The 17387-nt window shown below is 39.5% G+C and overlaps 1 protein-coding gene across 1 annotated transcript in view; it reads left to right on the top strand.

Moving 5' to 3' along the window:
- Positions 1-7441: 7441 nt before the first annotated feature.
- PDCD10 (programmed cell death 10) overlaps positions 7442-17387 on the top strand; it is a 40496-nt gene continuing 30550 nt past the window's right edge. The window contains exon 1 of the mRNA XM_080915148.1: positions 7442-7544. The gene's annotated coding sequence lies outside the window, so the exon portion shown is untranslated. The remainder of the gene's footprint in view (positions 7545-17387) is intronic.

Genomic DNA, 17387 nt, shown 5'->3' with positions numbered 1-17387 from the left:
CTTCCTGGGGAATCACCATTCCTCACCTCAAGCTGAATTACAGATCAGTCTTGATTACAAACTGCATGATATTGGTGCAAGAACAGGCAGGTAGATCAACTGAACAGAACTGAAGACCCAGAAATAAACCCACATACCCATGGTCACTTGATCTTTGGCAAAGGAGCTAAATACATTCACTGGAAAAAGGACAGCCTCTTCAACAAATGGTGCTGGTTCAATTGGCAGTCAGCAAGTAGAAGAATGCAAATCAATCCATTCTTATCTCCTTATACAAAGCTCAAGTCCAAGTAGATCAAAGACCTCCACATAAAGCCAGGTACACTGAAACTATTAGAAGAGAAAGTGGGAAAGAGTTTAGAACACATAGGCACATAGAAAAATTTCCTGAACAGAACACCAATGGCTTATGCGCTAAGATCAAGAATTGACAAATGGGACCTCACAAAATTGTAAGGCAAAGGACATGGTCAAAAGGACAAAACTGCAACCAACAGATAAGGAGAAGATCTTTACCAATCCTACATCTGATAGAGGCCTAATATCCAATGTATACAAAGAACTCAAGAAGTTAAACTCCAGAGAATCAAACAGTCCTATTAAAAAATGGGATAGAGAACTAAACAAAGAAATTTGAACTGAGTAATATCAAATGGCTGAGAAGCACCTAAAGAAATGGACAGTATCTCTAGTCATCAGGGAAATGCAAATCAAAATAACCCTATGATTCCACCTCACACCAGTCGGAATGGCTAAGATTAAAAACTCAGATAACAGCAGATGCTGTCAAGGATGCAGAGAAAGAACACTTCTCCACTGTTGGTAGGGTTGTAAGCTGGTACACCCACTTTGGAACTCAGTCTGGTGGTTCCTCAGAAAATTGGTCATAGTACTATCTGAGGACTCAGCTATACCACTCCTGGGCATATACCCCAAAGATGTTCCAACATAAAACAAGGACACATGCATGACCATGTTCATAGAAGCATTATTTATAATAGCCAGAAGCTAGAAAGAATCCAGATGTCCTTCAACAGAGGAAAGGATACAGAAATTGTGGTACATTTATACAATGGAGTACTACTCAGCTATTAGAAATAATTATGAATTCATGAAATTCCTAGGCAAATGCATGGAACTTGAAGCTATCATCCTGAGTGAGGTAACCCAGTCATAAAAGAACACACATGGTATTCACTCACTGATAAGCAGATACTAGCCCAAAAAAGCTCGGAATACCCAAGAAACAATCCACAGACCTTATGAAGCTCAAAAAGAAGGAAGGCCAAAATGCTGATGCCTCAGTCCTTCTTAGAAAAGAGAACAAAAAACACTCAAGGGAGAAAATACAGGGACAAATAAGGGAGCAGGGATTGAAGAAAAGATCATTTAAAGACTGCCTCACCTGTAGATCCACCCCATATTCAGCCCCCAAACCTAAGCACTATTGCTGATGCCAAGAAGTGCTTACTGGCAGGAACCAGATATGATGCTTCCTTAGAGGCTCTGCCAGAGTCATACTGATACAGTTGAGGATGTTTGCAGCTAACCATAGAACTTAACACAGGGACCCCAATGAAGGTGCTCGAGAAAGGACTGAAGAAGCTGAAAGAATTTGGAACCTCAGGGGAAGAACAACATTATCAACCAACCAAACCCTACATAACTCCCATAAACTTAAACACCAACGACTGAGCACACATGGAGGGACCCACGGCTCCAGGTGCATATGTAGCAGAGAATAGCAGTGTCTGTCATCAATGGGACGAGAGGTCTTTGGTCCATTGAAGGCTAATTTTTCTAGTGTAGAGGAATTCCAAGGCACTGAGGTGGAAGATGGTGGTTGGGAGAGGGAGCACCTTCATGGAAGCAAGGGGAGGAGGAGGAGGAATGGGAGTGGGAGAAATGTCTTTTGGGTCTTTTTTAAAAATCCCGCCAAACAAACAAAAAATCAACTTATGGTGAGCTGGATAGATAATTAGGCATTATTTCAAGCTTATGTAAGTACTTAAGTGAAGAAAACTATATTTAAAACAAATACTAATGTACACCTTAAGAAAAAATACTTCTGGGGTGGAGAGATAGCTCATCCGTTGAGAGCACTGGCTGCTCTTCCGTAGGTCCTGAGTTCCGGTCCCAGTGGGCCACATGGTGGCTCACAACCATCTGTAGTGAGATCCGATGCCCTTTTCTGGTGTGTCTGCAAATAACTACAGTGCACTTATATATAATAAATGAATCTTTTTAAAAATACTTGTGTTCTAATAAAATTCATTGAGGCTTTTTTTAGAAAAGTGAATTTTCTAGTTCAACTTCATTCTTCAAATGATTGAAATATCTTGCCAAGAATCTAAAAGCAGTATCACTATAAAATATGGAGCATGTATAAGGCTCTTAACATACATGTAAAAAGCAATAAAACTCAATATTAGTCCTAAATACCTTAACTGTCTAATGAGTGGGCCAGTTATGAAGTCAGCTAACAACACAAAGTAGAGCGCTAAGCAGTATCTCAGAAATGAGGAGGGTTAGTCATCACTTGCAAGCTAACATATAACCATCAGTTTGTTAGTAAATGCTGGCTAGAAGCAAACAAAAAAAACAGCTACATTGTTGCTGTTATAAACATCATTATCAAAGAACAGTTTATAAATTAATGAGCATTTACCAAGTGTCTAATAATAAAAGATAAAATCTTACTAAATTTGTAATTCTGACACAAACCCAAGTAATTTTTTTTTGGTAAAATGCCAAGTTTAAAGCATTGAAAGCCAGAGTCTACAAATGTTTAAATAATGAGGTAGGATGTCTTTCCTTTTTGGGGGGGGGGGGGTGAACTGAAAAAGTAACTAGAGAAACTAGAGAACAAATCCAGACTTTACACAGTGAAATTTGGTTTTAAAAGGAAGACATCAGCAAAGACATTCCTCAAATGGAGGTGAGCCACAGGCTTTCCTGGCTGGGAAATGTCTACCTTGGTAGCATGTCCTGGCACAGCCATGCTTCACAACTCAATCACTTTCTTGGAACGAATTTAGAAACTGTAGACACAATCCTGCAGCCTACAAAGTGTGAATGAAATCGAGTTCCAATAAAAACTTCTGAATAGTTAAACAGAACAAAGTCATTTTCAAAATAACTAACTTATACAGTCACCATGTGGTAGAATTTTGTCTTATTTATGAAAACACAACTATCCCATTGTACCAATTACAGTACTGGGCAACATTTTAAACCGAAGCAGTAGTCACAGTGCAGCTTCTGACTACTGACCTTGATAGAATCTGCTCAAGATCAACAAGAGATTAAAGAGAAGAGCCTGGTCTAGAGAGCCTAATGTTCTCAAAGCCTAGGTATGGATCTGGGCCCAAATACTCAACTACTGGAGAAGTTAAGGCAGGGAAAAAAAAATTTTCAAGAGCAGCCTAAATAATTAGTAACATCCTAAGAAATAAACAAACAAAATACTGAGAAGATTTCAAATTTCAAGTTTAGTAAGTTAATAGTTTGGCTGTAGAGTACATGTTTATCTTGCTTGTGGACCTAGCTTCTAATCTTAATATTGACCATGACAATAAAAATATCTTGCTCTACATTTATGAAAATGATTATTTATACAACCTACGAAAATAGAAAACAAAACAAAACAAAAACCAGAATTGCCCAAATGTTACCTGCAAAAGTAAAAGGGCAAAAAAATCCTTATTTGAATAAGCAATTGCTCCAGATTCCCAAGCCAGTATTTAACCTTAAAAGGTTTTGGTAGATCTAAATAAATTGGTTGTTGTTTAAAGTGATTGTATGTTTAAGTAAGGGGATAAATATCACTTTACTTTTCAGTCTCCTTAAAATTTTTCTTAAAATAATACCATCAATGTATTTTCTCTGGTTTTATAACCTATAGTGGTTTAAAATTTAATGTATTAATGACTTTAGTGACTCCCAAATAGAAAAAACGTCATGTTTGCATTATGGATATATGTCTGTAGAAAGAAATCAGTCATTGAGAAAGGAAGGCTGTCCTCTCAGTTATATGAATTTAACACAAAATATCAAGTATCTTTTCTCTGAGGTCATGGGTATGTTTCTCAAGTATTTTTATAAATATCTATTTCCTGGTCGCCAACTCACTCCCAAACCATTCGATCTTGAACCCATAAGTGCTTTCTCTGTTGTGTGAAGGACAGTCTCCAAACCTCCTGCAACAGATGCATTCCAGCCAATTTTCTTTCGCTCCATAGGCTTGGAATCAGCATTTTAAATTTAAAGAGAGAGCCAAAGATAATATCATTTGAAATTAACCAAGTCTTTTGGCTAGAAGGGAGTCATCCCCTAAGCAGTTTCCCCAGGTCAGATAAACAAGCTGCTTTATATCATAGCTGATATTTTTGTATTAATTGAATGACCTTTCCCAACACTAACCAAGAAAAGACCTCAGGTTATTTGAAATTGATATAAATGTCAATTCAAATGGATAAAGAGTGAAAGGTGAAGATGATTGTCCAAGTAAGATAAACTAATAATTTGCTCTCATATAGAAACACAGTCTTCTTATTACCCAAACAACACAAGAACCCAGTCCACTGACATTCTTACATGGTTCTCATCTCACAAACAGGGGAACGTTAGGTATTTTAAAATAGAAACCTCATTCACTCTTAATTGTAGTCTTAGGATATCTCAGAGCCTACTATTGATATTTAGATGAAATTAAAAAAAAATACTTCATTTCAGCTGCTTTCATGCAAATTATTTTCTATCCATTTATTTTCTTTGTTATTGACTGATTTCCATCAAAATTCTTTCAAAGGGCCCCTTCAATGAAGGCTCTGAAAGAAATTCATTGCCAGTCACATAATTAACTACTATTGCTTTGTGGAGGGATCACCAGAGACAACAGGTATTCAGGTTCCAAATGAATCAGCATAGAGCCTGAGCATCTAAGACTCTGACTCAGGACCAGGCACCTACATCACACAAAACAAGGGCTAGCACAACCTTTTCCGAGTTTTATTAAGCCACCAGATCACATTTCCTCTCCCAAAAGCATTGTTTGGAGATCAGATCAGCCGGAGGGCTGAGCCGATTAATAGGTTTCAGTAATGTACCAACGACAACATCCGTCCTTACTGTGGCTGAGTTTAGTGGCTTCTGTAGCTTTTTCTCATACTTACATGATCAGTTCAGTCTAAGCCTAGATACTTCTTTGTTTTATTTTTTAAAGATACCCAATTCTTTGGTGTGTGAGAATGTGGGAGAGAAGGACATCTCCTATCAATACCAGCACTTAGTAGGACAGAACGTTAAGTAATGGTGAGAATGCCTCTGAGCCACTTCAGGTTTAGAAAGCATCTTGTGTGCACTGCAAAAACAAAATTCCAAAGTAAACCAGAATAGCATGCCAATAAAAGAAAAATTAGAAGTAATTTCTGGATCTTATTGACCCTTCAAAAAATCTAAAGTATTCTGACAACCTATGGAATAGTCAGCTGTCACAACAAAGCCACTTTAGAGCAAAATATGCTGCAATATGCTACTATGATTAACAAGAATATAATCTGGGACTCTATATAGCCAGAAAATGAGTGGAGCAGGTAGGATTTCACTACTTTTCCAAACCGAAAGGCTGTAATCTGTCATAGCTTCACAGAGGTAGGACTATTATTTTCCCCAAGTATTTCAGAATAATTCCACCGGTAGGTATTAAACTAACATTCAAAAGAGTATACACACAGTGAGAATGAACTATTATTTTGTGATACTATATACCTCTAAACTGAGGACCCACTACAGCATGCTAAAGGCTATCATTTTACACAATACCCTCTTCAACAGAGGAAAGCTCTTCCACATAGCTTCCCTTGTACTCCTGTCTTTAAAAAACGAACAACCGTTACCGGACACAAATGGGAGAATAAGGAGCAGCGATGAAGTACACCATATGGTCCTGTTGTAGGCTAAATCCAGGCCTTTGTTTCAATATTCCAGCGCCAGCAGGAAGGAAAGCTAAATACCCACCCGTTTCAATTTATTTTCTCATTATTACTGGTAAAAGTTATACTTAGGAATGGTTTACTCAAAAACTCATCCTATCTTACTATTTCCTTCTTTAATCCAGATCGTTTGCAATCCCAAGAACCTGCAATACAACCGCCTTGGATAACTGGTCCCTGGCAGGACAATCTGATAAACCAACACAAGCGGCAGGCACTGAAGAGGACAAAGTTAATTTCCCAGTGAAACAGTTCTGAAGTGATTCTATATCAATGCCATTTTTGCTTTTTACCCGCTACGCATCTAGCTTAACACCGTTCACCTGGTATTCAATTAGCAGGGCTTCAATCTTGGGATCTCCCCGACCAGTTTTAATGGTGCAACTCAAAAAGAAATCTCTAACCGCGCCCTTAATAATCCAAGCGTAGTTACCTTTTTTTTTTTTTTTTTTTTTCTCCCTACCAAAGTCCATAATTGTATACCATTCCCCTGAAAAGGTTTGCATCACTATCCTAAGTCAACATAGCACTCTTTCGCCTGTGCCTTGGCGTTCCTATTGTCCGATGCCTTCTTCCCCGGGTGGTGTGCTGTTGCTCCTAAGTGGCGCCCCGCTTACCTCCCTCACACCTGCAATCTGGGTTCGGGAAGCTGGAGAGGATGCTGGGCAGGCTGCGATCGCTCAGGATGCAGCTCTTGCCTCTCTCCGGGGAAACTATAGCCCAGGCTCAGCCTGGGCTTCTTCTGAGATTTAAACTCCGCCTTCCCCACCTCTAATTGGCCGAAACTCTGGCTGCGGCTCCACCCCCTGCCGTCTGCGCAGCCTAGGCGCAGAGCGGTACTGGGGCAAGAGCCTCTAAGCTGCTGGCACTCGGGTTGCTTCATCTCCAACATCCTCCCCTCCCGCATCGTACCTGGACCTTCCTCAGGTCCGGCTTAGCTCTCTCACTGGACTGGCCCAGTGAACAACAAAGTGGGTTGTCCTGGGTAGGGGGCAGGCGAACTGTTGCTTCGGACTAGGCGGAGCCCACCCACCCACTCATCTAGTCCCCAGAGTGTCCCTCCCAGCTCCCAGTGGACCCAGCTCAGCCTCCCTTCGCTGGCTACCTCTGGAGCTCCGCCCTTTTCCTTACACCCATCCGCGGCACCGCCCATCGGTGGGCTCGGAGCTGTGGGCTCTCTTCACATTCTGATTGGTGCAGGTGAGAGTCGTCTCCGCCCTCCCTCCGTTTCTGGGCACTCTCTCCCTTCATCTCCCCTCCTCCCGCAAAGACAGGGAACTCTCTTCTTATTTGCTAGAAGTATCCCCACCTATCGCCTAAGGCGTTCCCGCACGGCCTTCTGGGAAATGTAGTGTTAGCATTGCAGAAAGTGCTATCGGAAATGGAATGCAGAACTACAAATCCCCATCGAGCCTTGCGCGACTCCTGCTGGGCAGGATTCCGGACAACGCCTGGTTCCTCTCGGGTCCTTCCGGCGTCGCCGGAGTGAATTGATCCGGGAGTTGAAGAGGGCTCCAAAGGTGGGAAGTGAAGTCCGTGCCTCAGTTGCCGGTAAGACGAGGTTTCACGGTTCGGGTCCGCACAGCTCCACGAGCAGCCAGAGCGGCCTGGGGTCAGGCGGGGGCCGAAGCGGCGGTGCTGGGGCTGGGCTCTGGCCGGCGGGGCGGACGGGTGGGGAGCGGGGCCCTCTGGGCGTCTGCGAGATCCCTACGGGAGCTGCATAAAGCTGGTTTAGTAAATACCGCCTGCCGGGCTCGGCCCGGCGCCTCCAGGAAGTCCGCTGTGGGTGCGGGTGGAGGGGAAGGGTGAGGTCGGCCTCCTGGATCTGCAAACACGGAGGGGGCGGATGTGGTGGGGTGGGGTCCCGGGCAGGTGAGGCTAGAGCTGCGCTAGGCCTGGAGGGAGCGTGGGTGCCCGGGAGTCGGCTGCCGGTGTGTCTGGGGTTATGCCCTTTGAGGGAAGAAGAGAGCCAGTGTTGACAGTTCCTACTCAGTTCCAATTTCCGCTCTAAGGAGGTGATTCCTAACTAGAAAGGTTTGTGCCTCTGAACTCTGAATACGTCAGAAGGATGTATACTTCTCAAGTGCACTCAGAGCGCTTTCACTTTGGGGATGCTAGAGAGAAACAGAAGAAACAAATGACGTGTCCAAGGTCACACGGATCTTGTGAGTCTAGTCCTCCGAAAGTCCAGCTTCCAACTAGGTAATCTGCTTAGAAAGAGGGAGTGGGGAGGTGGGTACTGGAAGCAGATAGAAGTTGCAAAGTAGTGTGCCTGTTTGCCAGAAACGGTTGTGAGGTGCAGAGTTGGTTTGTTGAACTGGACTGAAAGCTTTGCCAAAGCATCCCCTCTAATGTTCTGTCAAAACAGGAAGGATTATTGTAGTTTAGATATTTACTCCTTTTTCTAGAGTATGCTAAATGATAATACTCAACTTCCACGTGCCATTTTTTAAAGACAGAGAATATTTAGGAATAGCTCAGTGTTGTCATTAATAGAATAGCCGTTTTCCTTTCTACTTTCTTAGCCGTTTTCAAACTACAGGTGAAACCTTAACAAAAACATTTTAGAGATTTTAATGCTTTTATTAAGTGAAAATTAAGTGTAGAATCATGGAAAAATTATAACATGTTCATTACTAGTACTGACCCTTTTTTGTCTGAGATCTTTACTTTTCCCTCATTTCCTTCACTCCGTGTGTAGACAATAAAAACATACACATGTATATTTTCTTATCTTGGCATCATCTATGAGTTTTAATTCATTCTTAATGTTAGTGAGTGATAAAAATGAGGCTTCTGCAATGAATGAAAAACAACGCAGGCTTACTATGTAAATTAAAATATAAATACATAATATATACTGTAAATATATGCTGCATATTCAGTGTGCTTTATTTGCCATGATTAATACTAAAATATGGTCTTTTTTTTTTTTTTTTTTTTGGTTTGTTTTAATGCAAAGCCCTTTCTGGGATCAGAAGAACCTTTGTTCTTCAATGGATCCAGTTAAAATGGTCCTGCTTTACAGGAATCTTTAAAGCAAATGGAGAGGTGTGGTACCATAAAATGAGGCAAAACCAGGAATAATGTAACACCATCCTTAGAGTAGTTCACAGTAAGGAAAATGTCACTAACAAAAGGGAAAATATCTGAGGTTAATTGTTTTTGAAATAAAGTAAAAGCAAGCATTAATTTCAGTGGGCCATATATCAGTCAGTGCTGGTAAAGTAAGAGCCTGAGTATGTTTTCTAGATGACTATGGACCTTTACTGGGAAAGGTAGGAAATGAGTTTGAAATGGCATGCAGCATTTTTTAATAACAAAGTTTTTGTCTTTGATTTAGTCCTACTCCAAATGTGTGTATCTCTGAGGTCCATTATACTGTCCTGTGTCTTCACTGTGGTTGTAGTGCTGAGATGAACAGTGTCACTGTTGTATTTAAAACCCTTCAGTCTCTAGCTGGAACTCACAGATGGGGTGTTTCACCTGTAGTGCCCACATTTGTTCTCCTAAGGAGCTTTGCATCCGCATTGAGACACTATCCTATGTAGGACTTTGGAGGTCTTCCTTATACAGGCATCTGTCTCTTAGAGTAGTCTGTAAGAACAGGGTCTATATATAATTTACCTTTGTAGTCTTGGTTAGTAGAATAATTGAGTGGCTACAGGGAATGGGAAAGTTATGGATTGGTTAGGTGACTTTCCCAAGGTCATATGACCTGTAACAGATCAGCCTATAAATAATCCAGGTATTTTGACTGTAGATCTTTAATGGCTTTCAAACTTTGATTATTTTACATAAGAAAAAGACTGACCAGTACAGATGCCACTCCCCTCTTAATGTCATCAATTTGTCTTTGATTTCCTGAGTATGGCCAAACTTATCCTTAGCTATTGCTTTTCTCATATAAGTTTCTTCCTGGTATGGGGGCCATTTTACAAATTTGAACTCTCCACCTTTCCAGTTTCATCTTTCTTTCCAGATGTGTCCAATCTGGCTTTCTCTGAACCTTCGTTCCCTAAACCAGTGTAGATTCATATTCTTTCCCTTATTATGAGTTAATACAATTGACACTATCACAGTGGGAACTTATTATTTCATATTGTCTTAACAGTATTTTAACATCTCACTAAAAGTTATCTGAACAAGGCCTTCTCATTTGTTATGTCTTAGCCTGTCTATTACACTAATTTGCATAAAGTGAGTGTTCAGTAACTATTTGTAGAGTGCATGAATAAATGCATATATTCAAACATAGTGCCAGCACTGTGCTAGGGGCAGAAATACAGAAATGAATGAAGCATCTTCCTTATATCCAGTTGAAAGTTGTATGTTTTTTTTCGAAGGAATTACAGCTGAAGAATTTAGGACAGATAGAAAGGAGTTTAATGTAAATTGTATAATGTAAAAGGTATTTTTTCTTGGAGATCTCTAAATTCTAAATAAGTAATTTGTGGAAATATAAGGGGGTTTTATTTTCTTTTACAGCAGAATTTCTGTGTAACTCAGCATTTTGGAAACCTTGCTACTGCCTTGTTTTTTAAAAAGCAAATAAGATTCATTATAACAAAACACAGAAGCTTTTAATGGACTCTGTTTTGCCCTTAGATTTTAACTTCAAAACAATTATTTCACTTGCCTTGTAGCTAAGGACACCAAAACTAGAAGTAAATTTACTCATTGGACTGAGAAGAATGCAATGACATTGCTAAAGTATTAGAAGGACTAGAAACAAAATTTGAGTATCAGCCTGTCTCCGCTGTTTTTTTTTGGATTTTAGTTTGTTTTGGGGTGGTGTTGTGGTTATACCCAGGATTTAAGACAGCTTTGAGAGAAGATAATTTGGGAAACAAACTTTCTAATTTCCGAGGAGCTTATTTTTTGCACTCCTTATGAGTTATATTTGAAGCAGGGCGGTGATAGCCCATGCCTTCAGTTCTAGCCCTTCTGAGGGAGCATCAAGTAGGTCTCTGAGTTAGAGGCCAGCCTGGTATACAGAGTGAATTCCAGGACAGCCAGGGCCACACAGAGAAATGCTGACATGAAAAATGTTACTATTGAGGGATTTAAGGTAATATTTTACTACTTTGAACATAGGACACTTCTATAATCAGAAGCGTTTTTAAGTTCGCATACAAAACGTTAAGAATAGGCTAGATTTTGTCTAGATGACAAACTCGGTAACTTTTCTCAGAACCATACTAATACAATAAAATACATTTAACAGCTCTGAGTTTTATATATATAACCTTTACTCATCTCTTTATTTCCCAGTGCACTTCCTACTAGAATATTGGGATTGCTTTCAGTTTTGGTGATGTGCTAGGTTTATTATTAACCATGTTTTTTGCTAAATGCTAAGCTTTTTGAAAGGTAGTCTGAATATTATGAATCTTCAATAAAAACTGTATATATACCTCACATAATGTACTTTGCAGGAAATCAAGCAATTATTTATGTATTGATAGGATGTTAGTTATTACAATGAGTTTTATTACTAAGAATTTTAAGCCAGTATATAAAATTTTTCTCTGACATATATAAAAGATGGTGTAATTTTATACTTCATTGCACTTAAAATACTGAGTTTCAGGTTTGGGCAATAGAATATTTATACACATTCACAAAAATAAAAATGGAAGCACTTCTAGTAAGATAATTAAAATTAATTTATTTGCTGGAATTGAAATTAATTTCATAATTCAGCTTTATGTAAATATAGGAATTTTATTTAAGCTACAAAATACACCTTGGCTGGCATGACAATATTAGTCTTATTTTTCAAGGCCATTTTTACATTTGCAGTATGGGAAGGCATTTATTTAAACTACCCAAAAGTGATTAGAATTTATTTAATCTCCTTTTGTAGTTGCTTACAGTCTGGTGTTACTGTAAGCAGGCACAAGGACTTTTATAATCATTGGCTTACACTGAATTACTGGGTAAGCACTAGAAGTCAGTCTCCCTTTCTTCAGTCAGGATGGTCCCTTGGGAACAAATTTACAATAGGTAAAATTAAATTCCATAGTAATGATCCCTTGCTTCATTCACCTACATATTAGTTGAATGTGTTTTTTTATGTGTGAAATTGTCTACGTAGGAATGAGCGAGAATCTAATATATGGCCGTTGTGTATACCAAGCATTTCACATGCCCACCTACAGTCCTTACAACCACCATAGGATAGAAGGTCAGTGTTCTGTTATCCCCAATTTGGGGACAAGGAAGATAAGATGTAGAGAGATTAACTTACTTGCTCAAGATCACAGAACTCATATTTGCTTAGAATTAGCAAATTAGTTCAGGCTGACTCACTAGAGATACCAGGCTTTTAGTCATTTCAGTAAAATGGTGTTCATGGTTAAAGGCCTGCTTGTAGCTTTAGAGTTGCAGTTACAGAGAATTTGTCCTCCAAATGTCAAGGTCATTGGGGCACAATTATTGCTATTTAAAAAGAGTTAAACTTAAAATATACTCGGAAGCTCACACAGCAGAGATAACAGACCACTTTTGTTACATCCAATTTTTCTTCATTAGTGAAATAGATTTTCTTTTAGACTGGTAGTTTAAGTGTTCGATTTCCTCTTCAGATACTGTTGGAAAATATCTTTAACCTGGTATTATATGTCATAATTCCTAACTCAAAATTAGTGCTGGGAACTGCTCAAATTGACTATGACTGAGTTTGACAGGGGAATGGCAGGCCATTTTCTTATCTTGGTCTGGGACTGGTGTATGAGGAAACTTGTGACCATGGCTCTCTTTTTTTTTAATTGGATATTTTCTGTATTTACATTTTAAATATTATTCCCATGCCCCCTCCCCCTTCCCTTGTTTCCATGAAGGTGTTCTCTCTTCCAGCCACCATCTCCCACCTCAGCAATTTAGCATTCCCCTACACTGGGAAAATGAGCTTTCACTGAACCAAAGGCCTCTCTTCCCATTGATACCAGAAAATTCTATCCTCTGCTATATATGCAACTGGAGACATGTGTCTCTCCATGTGTATTCATTGGTTGGTGTTCAGTCCTTGGGAGCTCTGGGGGGTTTGGTTGGTTGATAATGTTGTTCTTCCTATGGGGTTGCAGACCCTTTCAACTCCTTCACTTTTTTCTTTAGCACCTTGATTGGGGTCCCTGTGTTCAGACCTATGGTTAGCTGCAAGCATCCTCAGCTGTATCTTTATGATTCTGGCAATGACTCTGGCTGAGCCTCTGAGGAGGCATCCATATCTGGCTCCTGCCAGTAAGTATTTCTTGGCATCAGCAATAGTGCTTGGGTTTGGTGGCTGCATATGTGGTGGATCCCCAGGTGAGGCAGTCTCTGAATAATCTTTTCTTCAATCCCTGCTCCTCTATTTGTCCTTGTATTTGTTCTTCTGCTTGTTTTGTTCTCCCTTATAAGGACTGAGGCATCCACATTCTTGCCTTTCTTCTTCCTTGAGTTTCATAAGGTCTGTGAATTGTTTCTTGGGTATTCCAAGCTATTTTTGGGCTAGTATATGCTTATCAGTGAGTACATACCATTAATGTTCTTTTGTGACTGGGTTACCTCACTCAGAATGGTAGCTTCTAGTGCCATCCATTTGCTTAGGAATTTCATGAAGTCATTGTTTCTAATAGCTGAGTAGTACTCCATTGTGTAAATGCATCACAATTTCTGTATTTGTTCCTCTGTTGAAGGACATCTGGGTTCTTTCCAGCTTCTGGCTATTATAAATAAGGCTGCTATGAACATGGTGGAGCATGTGTCCTTGTTTTGTGTTGGAGCATCTTTTGGGTATATGCCCAAGAGCTGTATAGCTTGGTCCTTAGATAGTACTATGTACAATTTTCTGAGGAACCTACAGACTGATTTCCAGAGTGGTTGTGGCTTGCTAAGGAATACTCTGTTCTTCCGTGACTGTTGCTGCAGTTCCATTCATTTTCAAAGGCTTGGATTGACTGACTTCACTGTATCTTCAACTTACACTATTTCTGACTTAGACTATGCAGAGTTCTGTGACAGGAATTCAGAAATCAAAAAGTGGACAATTCCTTTAGGGAATGTTAACTTCTGGAGGTGGAGAGAAAAGGAAATGTGAAGATCATTTCTTTGGCACTTAGACAATTTAATACATAGCACTTTGTACAGATTTTTGTTGGGTAATTAGAAGCCATACTATATAGAGGGACAACCATGCTTTCTCTAACTTGCCATCTGGCTCTTGGCACTTAAATGGCTCTTTTTGTCCCATTCTGCCATCCTGTCTTAATTTGGATGACCTGGAATCCAGCTGTGATTGGATTGAAGAAATGACAAAACCCTAAAAAGTTACACCCTTGCTGCCTTCTCATACTTATGTAAGGTTATACAACAAAAGGTTCTTGAAAATGTTAAATGAGTCAGACCTGGCCTCTAGGCAGCAATGGCTCTCTTTGGCACTTTAAATTGTTTCAAGGCTTTCTTAATTTAATTCCAAAAGACTTTGAATAATACCATGGCCTTTTCTTTCAAAAATGCACGTGCTTTGAAGGATGCTTTTATCAATGCTAAAATTGACAGTTTGATAGTATGAAATTTTATAGATGTTCTTACAAATGAATGAACAGTTTTACAAAGTAAAGGCTACAGAAGGGAGTCTAAATATCATATAGACAGCTACTCCTTTGCCTTCTTATAACTAAGATCATTTGTATTTGAGGTCTGTTAGGAGTAAGAGGTAAGGTTTAATGGCATCATCCAGAGACCTTTGTGCCCATTTAGCACCTAGAGTTAGAGAGCCAGAGGCCATTTGTTCTTTGCTGCCACAGATTCCATCAGCATTTAGCATACCTTGTGGTGTTTTTGTTTTACATTGTAGAAAATCTCACCTGTTTTGGAGGTTTTAAATGAAAGGGTAAATCGGATGAGGGATTTGGAACACTAAAGTAGACATGGTCCAGAATGGTCTGAGAGTAAGTTTAGAGAACACAATCATGCTTTCAAGAGCTTATTTACCTGAATTTTTAAGATAATTTTAAAGTTAAAAAGAGAGATCACAGATGCTAATGAAAAGGAAAACTGCCATGCTCCTCAATTAAACACTAAGTGACTGCTCAGTTAGGCACTTAACTTATGAGCGCCCACACGAGAACTTTATAGCCAGAAGAAGAGCATGTTCAAGAGGGCAAGTTTATTTTTGTTTATGTTTGAGTTCTGTTTAGCCAGTGGAGTAAGAAATCAACAGAATTGCCATAAGAAAATTGTATTATTCCCTAAAAGAGTGATTTTTTCCCCCAAATACTGTAGAAGCCATTTGCTGTTTTCCATATTCCCATCACCCAACTGATCTCCAGTTCTCTGTCAGCTTTGAATCACTCTAGATTTTACCTCTGCTGTACTGTTATGACTTTGATCATGTCTTGTTTTTTCTGTGCTACTCAACTTGCTTCTAGGACACAGCTTCCTTTACTAAGCTAACCTGTGTTCAAATATAGGTTGTGTGATTTTTTTTATTTATGTATATATGGGTGAATATTTTTCCTGTGCATATATCTGTATTATGTGTGTGGAGTACCCACAGAGGCCAGAAGTCTTTGCATTTTCTGGGTTGTTAGCCACCATGTGGGTGCTGGGCATTGAACCCAGGTTCTTCAGAAGAGCAGCCAGTACTCTTAAGCCCCAAAAGTAATAATTTTAATTCCATTGCTTAAAGTTCGTTTGATGACCAAACTCTTTTTCTATCTTCAAACTGAAATAATTACCCGTGAGTAGAATGAATTTGATGGCCAAAGTAACTTTTGGCAAATGAGAAAGTTTTGAAAATGGCATGTTTGACCACTATCTGCTCATTTATGTATTGTTTATAATGCTTGTGTTAGTGACTGTTCTATAGAATAATGAATTTTCATTTTGAGAGGAGATCTAGATCTAATATGTCAGGACTTTTGAGAGATGGGCACTACTGGAGGTTTGTCCTGAAGTTGTTTGCATTTTAATGTTAATTCCACTTCCTCAAGAAGGGCTGCCTAGAGACTCCAACTGAACCTTCCCATTTTAATTAGTAAAATAAAAGGAAAGCCAGTGACTAGGAGGGGCTAGGGAGGTAGAGAGGTGTGAGGAGTTCGGAGGAGGAGGTCAGAGGACTGAGTGGAAGGTCTTGGCAATGTGGAGCTTCCCAAGGACCAGCTAGACCCAGGTGATATTGATTGGTGTTAAAAAGCTATGAACATTAAGGATTTTATAGGTCTAGTATCTCATATAGAAGGGCAGTTTGTATCTTTGTCTATTTGAAGCGGTCTTGTGCAAGGTTTGTGGATTGAGAGTTGAATATATAAAGCTGTAAGAAAAGCTATCGAGCTGTAGAGTTGTGTTTGTGGGACAGAGGAGAACAGGCAGCAGTAAACTTCCAAGAGAAGGGAGTTGCGCGGACAAGTTGGGCTGTGGTGGCTCAGACTGGGTTCCAGAGGTGTGTGGCTCTGTATCAGGGTTGAGTCAGAGGAGTGAGACCTTAGGGCCGGTAAAGCGATAAACTGATTAATATATTTTTTTTAATATTTACTGCAACACTACTGGGTTTTAAATGCTTAATTCATTAAAGGAAAGAATAGTTTAATATTTTTCTCTCTCTCTCTCTCACACACACACACACACACAGGTGGGGAAGTTTTGTTTGGAAAAGGAAGTTCTGCTGTCCTAAAAAGGTTTCACACCATTATTTTTACCAGCTTTCCCATTCTTGGGTCCTTGATACCCTGGAGATTTGGTTATGGAGGCTGCCTGACTTCATTCCAAATTGCATACACATTTCTCCACTTGACCATAATAGCTAATATTAATTACTATGCCCCATATGTTGTCCTGTCAGTAATAATAAACTGTATTTTCACTGTTGCTGTTAGCATTTATAGAGTAAAACATTGTTTTTGAGTGTCGGTTCTCAGGATGTTCCCAAGAATATATGCAGAACTCCAAACCCTGTTTTCCTGTAGGCATTATTAACATGGAAGTCTGATAACTTTCATTGTCTATAACAAAATACCTGAGATAAACAACTTGACTGCAGTCCATGGTCAGGTGACCCCATTGTTTTGGAAATAGAACCCATCGGGGCAGAAACAGAGTCACTCACCACTAAAGGAAAAGGCTTAGTATTTTAAAATATTGAAGGCCATAATACCTTTGACCAAAGATTTTTGAACCAGTTCCACTTAAAAAAGTTTCTTCCTATTCTTCGTAGCACCTTTTTGGAAACAAAGCCTTCAGCATATGAGTCTGAAACACATGGAAGTTCCAAATGACAGGATTTAACTTCTATCCTATCAAGGTTTATCTCCATGTCATGATGTAAAACTCATTCAGTCAATTTCTAAGAGTTGCCGAGTCCAGAGTTCCGAGCGACTCAATATAACTTAGCTTCAAGCCCCTGTAAAA

Source organism: Micromys minutus (genome assembly GCF_963924665.1).
Source record: "Micromys minutus genome assembly, chromosome: 4".
Lineage (NCBI taxonomy): Eukaryota > Metazoa > Chordata > Mammalia > Rodentia > Muridae > Micromys > Micromys minutus.
The sequence above is the reverse complement of the archived record's forward strand: the minus strand, read 5'-3'. Positions and strand labels throughout refer to the sequence as shown.